Source organism: Pieris napi, chromosome 18 (assembly GCF_905475465.1).
Source record: "Pieris napi chromosome 18, ilPieNapi1.2, whole genome shotgun sequence".
NCBI classification, from domain to species: domain Eukaryota; kingdom Metazoa; phylum Arthropoda; class Insecta; order Lepidoptera; family Pieridae; genus Pieris; species Pieris napi.
The window spans coordinates 7,773,269-7,779,353 of NC_062251.1; the positions used below are offsets into that span (position 1 = coordinate 7,773,269).

Below are 6,085 nucleotides of genomic sequence, written 5' to 3' on the forward strand. Positions count from 1 at the left end.
TGGTAAACGCGCAGGCCATTCGATCGGCCCTGCACGCCCAATCCATCTATCTGGAAATGTGGTATTCAAATGCTCTCTTACTTGTATTGTATAGTGACAGGGCCCGCCATCTTGTTGAAAAATCATTACTCTTCGAATATGAAGGTTCTAACAATTCACAAAAATTGTTTTGCAAAAAATTTAAATATTCCTGGCCATTCAACCTAGCGGGTAATTCAAAGGGTCCAATTAACTCTCCGTTTACCCCAGACCAAAGTTTGACACTAAAGCGCGTTTGGAGTTTGACTTGCCAAATGTGGGTTTTCGATGGTCCAGTTATGATAATTATGAAGGTTGAACACTCCAGCCCTTTCGAATCGGGTCTCGTCGGTCCATAGTATTTTATTAAAAAAGTCAGGGTATTCTTCAGATCTTTGGATAAAAATAAAAAATATCGCTTATTACATAATTTGTTTTTATTCATCATCATATAAAAACATAAAACAAACCTATATTATTATTATAACTATCGCTTTTGGTGACATTAATTATAAATCTGTTTGAAACACTGTCGATCATGTGGTCGAGACCATATATTTTTTCTTCTTCTTTAATTATATGAGAAATGCAGCTACTTCATTTTTCAGGTGTGATATGTTGAAATCCTTCTTCAGAAAGTTTATTTACTTCTGACATTTTGAAGGTTTTGTTATTTCTTACATCATATCCTTTAGCCTGCGCCCGTACCAACTCAATGGGTTTGAGCTGGTATGGGGCAGACGTAAAACAATTATCCCATGCTGCGCTGCCATCTCGTCGACAACATAATTATCTTGTTCTATCTATGTTCTTGTTTAAGGTACCGTACAATGTCTATAAGAGTAGCATTAACCATTGTTGCTTTGAAAGAAATATTTTTGCTTGTTAGCCACTCTTGTATTCTAGGTTTAGTCCAAGGCATTTTAGGCAGCGATTCTAGTTTTCTGGAGTGGTAGGGAGCACTACTACGGAATTTGGTTTTAGTTTTGGCAAGACCCTCCTAAACCACTTCTCAAAGGAATCGGCATTCATCTCTTGATGATAATCTTCTTTATTTTTTGGCTTTAAATATTAATAAGCTGTCTTTTATGAATCCTTTTCATATGGCCTATATGGCCGATAATTAATCGTTTGCCTTTTCCTGAAGGCTGTTTTAAGCTAGTGGTCAAGCCATCTAGGAAGGCCTGGCGGGACAATGACACTGTCTGGTCAATTCATGCCTTCTTCGGTGCATGACCTTCGAGATAGTAAAAATATCAATTAATTATTAAAAGTACAATCTAATGTGTGATGAATCCTCAATATTCGACTATTTATATTGTTCAAATACATCTCCTTATTGTCATAGATTGGTTTGTTGGCATCAGCCATTTAATGTCGACATTTAGAGCGGGTGTACATGGACTGCTCGAGCAGTTAACGGCTGACCGACGTACACAGAACGCGCGAGCGGTCGGCGTTGACTGCTTGAGCAGTCGGTTGTTGACTGCTCGAGCTGTCTCTACCAACCGCTCGAGCAGTTGAATTTCTACCGCAGTTTAGTCATGGATTCTGACGAGGAAGCACTGCTTTTGCTGCTTCTACTCAAGCGGAGACGACGGCGGCGACGTCAAAAGAGAAAATGTTGGGTTCATCCAATTTTGGAATTAAGAGACAGAATTAACTTAGAAGTGATGAAGAAAAATTTTTCAACTATTTTAGGATGTCAGTGTCTTCGTTTGATGAAATGAATATTATTCTGAGGTCTAAAATTAAACGTGAAGACACAATCATGAGGAGAAGTATCCAAGCAGAAGAAAGACTAGACATTGAGGTTCGAAAAATAAATAACAATTATTTTATTCAAAATTTAATTCAAAAAATTCATTAAAAATATTGGAAAATAATTCAGCAGACATTACTGAAGATGATGAAAGGTCTTCAAATTGAGAGTTTTGGTCATCAGCCGCTGATGTAGAGGGGCCAGTCGCTGATTTACAGGGGCCAGTCGCTGATGCAGAGGTAGAGGGGCCAGTATTATAACCATATTGTCCACGGTAATGATTGAATTCTGTGATGAATATCCCCTGCTCGCAGGATATATGTGATTTGTCATCCCTTTAAAGTATTTAATTACGTTAAGTATTTCTGTCTTAGCATCTAATTTATACTGTTCATTAATTTTTTTAAACTCGCCAACTAATGACAGAAAAAACTATTTATCTTCATCTTCAACAATGCGCGAATTCTGTGATTTTTCATCGAAGCGTTTAGCTAATTTTTCAATTAAGACGTTCTCATCTGTGATTGTAGTATTTAATTTTTATTGTATTCTTTGTAACACCCTGTAAACTGAGGTCACACCAATAACCATAATGTCAGTTGTTTTCGAACACATTCTGTTTTTTCGGGAGCCTCAATAGGTAATAGTGAAGCAGCTTTCTCCTCAAATACGTGTTTAAAGACGTTTTGTATCATAAGTTTTTCGATAACGCTTAAAGCAATCCGTGATCTCTTCTTTCTTGGAGACAAGCTTTGGCTTTGGGTGGGAAAATTGAAGGGAAGGAAAGCACTAACACACTCTGAGCTCTCTCAATTTTCAAAAAGTTGGTTTTTACGGAGCCACAGCCATGAAGAGATACAATAGCTCAGAAAGGATTGACATAGTGACAGGTAGACGGTTTTTATTAATGCGTGAATAGCAATGTGCCGCAAATTTTTGTATATATACATCAATTATCTTATTCTAACTGTCAGTACTTCAATATGAGCTTTAAAATTAAGATTGTTGTTTAGCATGACTCCCAAGTATTTCACAGTACTTGTGGAGTTGAGTTTTCGACAGCTGCAGTGTGCTTTGGTTAGACATGAACCAGCATATGTGCAAGACCAGGAGGAATTTCACGTTTCGTTATTGCGAAGGTCATGAATGAATGGTCTTTTCGGTATTAAGGGCCAAAGAACTATATAGCCAATCAGATAACAGATTCAGACCCAGCTGAGCAGTTGCCTCAAACCAATCTTGACCATAGAACATCAAGAGTGCATATTAATACTAGTCCAATCCTCCACCCTCACAACTTGCGTGCGTACAGACACTCTACAGAACTCGTGAAGAGTTTGTGAGTTATGCCCCTGATGCCCATTCTCTCCATTCTGTGGAAGAAGATTTCGACAGACACAAGTCAATGAAGACACCAATTACTTTTTTCCCTCCTGTTCAAATTCCTAACTATAAAATCGGTCAAGCTAAAATATATTACTCTTAACAAGGCTCAGACCAGAAAAAAGATGTTCTTGGATTTCATCGTCAGGTGTTCCAATAGATATACTGTGCACACCCAGAAATATTTATTTATTTACACTTTCGTTACCATATAAAAAAAGCAGGTTACATAAGTTAGTAGGCAACGGTCGGCCTTATCTCTTACAAGCTATTTCTTCCAGGCATCCCTGATATGGAACAAAAGAAAAGAAACACCTAGGGTAGACCGAGGCGAATCGGATCACTTTTTCTTTGTGGTTAAGCAAATCATGCTAAAGTGTTATATAATGTTATTTTTATTGATAAAATCGTAAGAAGTAACAATTAGCTATGAAATGAACATTTGAAAACTTAAGTCATACATATTATCTCTTAATTAGCTATTAAAACTAAAAATAGGAAAATATCCGAATCGCCCCATTTTTCGCGGTGAATCGTACACAACATGTAACAAAATTTTAAGTTTCTTAACACTATAAGCTTGGAATGAGTAGAAAATTAATAATAAGATCAATTTTAATTATTGGCACATAATTCACATATATTTGTTCCATTTCCACCCCCCTTAGCACATTTTTCGTGGCACCATTCTTCGCAAGCATTGCACTGAATCCAATCCTCAGATGGTGGATGAACGAGTATTATTCGTTCTTTTATTCCTTCCGGCTTCCGAATAATTATTTTTTTATTTATTTGTATGAAGCGATGAAACCAGTCCTGACCAGCCATTCCAGCACAAATTTGTATTGTACGTTTTGACGTTCTGCAAATTCAAACGCGTACTTACGTTACGCTTTGGGTGTAATTCCGAAGCCACGACTTGCCACGTGCAATAGCCGGTCAGCTAACCTCTTTTCTGCATTCTCATCTAAAGCTGTCCACATCGACTCTTAATAATACCCCTGGATAAAGTAACTCTTCTCTGTAAGCTCGTGAACGGTACTGCAAATATCTTAGCAGCTTTACGTAAGGTCAACTCTTTGTTCTAGACTTTATTTACAGCCTCTTTAATTTTTTCTTGAGACCATTCTCTGGCATCAGTATTTTTTTGTACGTGCGAACCATCTACAATGAAATAAATATGAATCAATAACCACAAACATGTAATAAATCAGTTAAAAACTATCCAATTCGCCCCTTACGATCCGAGTAGCTCCATAATTAAGACTTTTGAAATAAATATTTTACGCCGGTTCACATGTGGGTCCCACCGCTCGTACCAACGTTGGACTGCAAACTCGGTGAGGCGTACACACGTTGGCTAATAAACTAGTTCTGTTCCGTTAGGGCAAATGTGAAGATGTCCGATACAGAAATCGAAACTGCTCTGAGCGCGTTTATAGTAATGATTAGTGCACATTTATATGTGCATTCTTCTTCATTACCTATTTAATATTTCTCCCCAAGTCATATCATTGATCGTGCCGTAAGTATGTAAAGCACTATGTGAGGCATTGCGTTCTTTTGTAAAAGTAAGTAGTTAAAATATATAAACATATTTTGTTAAATAAAACCATTATAATAGTAATCAAAAACACGTTTATTGAGAAAAATAATTAGACAAAGTAATTGAGTCCTTGCATTAGCATTTAATTGTTATTTTGTATCTGAGAAAGAGTAAATGCCTGAGAGATAATGTCATTTGATATAATTGTCACCTTTGTAGTAGATGTGGAGGTGGATGAACCTGTCACATATTCTGCTTGGCTATGATTTGGTGATACAACTGTATAATCACTATAATCATCAGTAACGTGATATGGGGATGCGGGCTTGGCATCACTTGAGATGAAGGGGATGGTGTAGGTGCATAACGCACGGAATCCGGAGTAGATCTTATATACGAGTAAGTGCTGCCAGGAGCAGGGCGGTAATTTCGCTTCTGATAAATAAGTTCGTCTATATCGTGCATTATATCCTCCCTTTGTTGCTCATTAAATTTTTTCTCCTGTCTACCTCGTCCACTTCAGTTCGTGGTCGGTCGGCAATATTTTTTAGGACATTTACAGCTGTCTTCATCTGAGCTCGTACTTCCGTGACTTCTAATGTTTTCGTCTTGGCATCTACGTATGGGTGTCGGAGTATATCTCAATGTTGATTGTATGTTGTCCTCGTTATTTAAGGATGTTGCTTGGGGTGTGTAATAAGAAAAATCGTCCACGGTGTAGTTTGATTGATTCACAGGAGGTTTTTGTTTCAATGTGGATGGTTCATAAATAGATCTTGTAGTTTCAATATTCTGTGGTGCTTCTGATAGTTCTGAATATTCGATTTCTGCCTTGTTAACAAGAAGAAATACATCTCTTTTTACTTGAAGTTGCAACTTTTTCGGTAAAGGTTTTACCGTAGCAGACATTGATTTAAAAAATATATCTATAGGATGTTCATCTTCGTTATTTTTAGAATCTATATATTCTTTTAATATCTCAGTTGTGGTTATATTTTGTGATCGAGGACGCGACTTGAATCTGAATGTGACATTTGTGATTGTGGCCGTGATTGAGGAGAATCCAAGAAAGAATCTTGTGTCTCCTCGGAAGAAGAATCTAAATTAGATACCTGCGCTCTATTTAGTAAAAATGTATTCAAGAATTGGAGTTCTCTTTCGTGTTTTATAGGCCTTTGTGGCTTTGCAGAATCACCACTTTTGCTTATTCTATTTTTCATCGCTTTTCGATAGTTGTTTCTGATATTCGTCCACATCTTGAGACATTCTTGAGCTGAAAATAATATAGTAAACATATAAATGAATGGTTTGTTAGTTAGACGTATGTGTCCGGCACCCGCAACACAGGTGATATTTTGTATGTTTCGTAATCCGTA

General features: G+C 37.1%; 1 pseudogene; it reads right to left on the reverse strand.

Moving 5' to 3' along the window:
- Window positions 1-5,228: 5,228 nt before the first annotated feature.
- LOC125058887 lies at window positions 5,229-6,085 on the reverse strand (annotated as a pseudogene).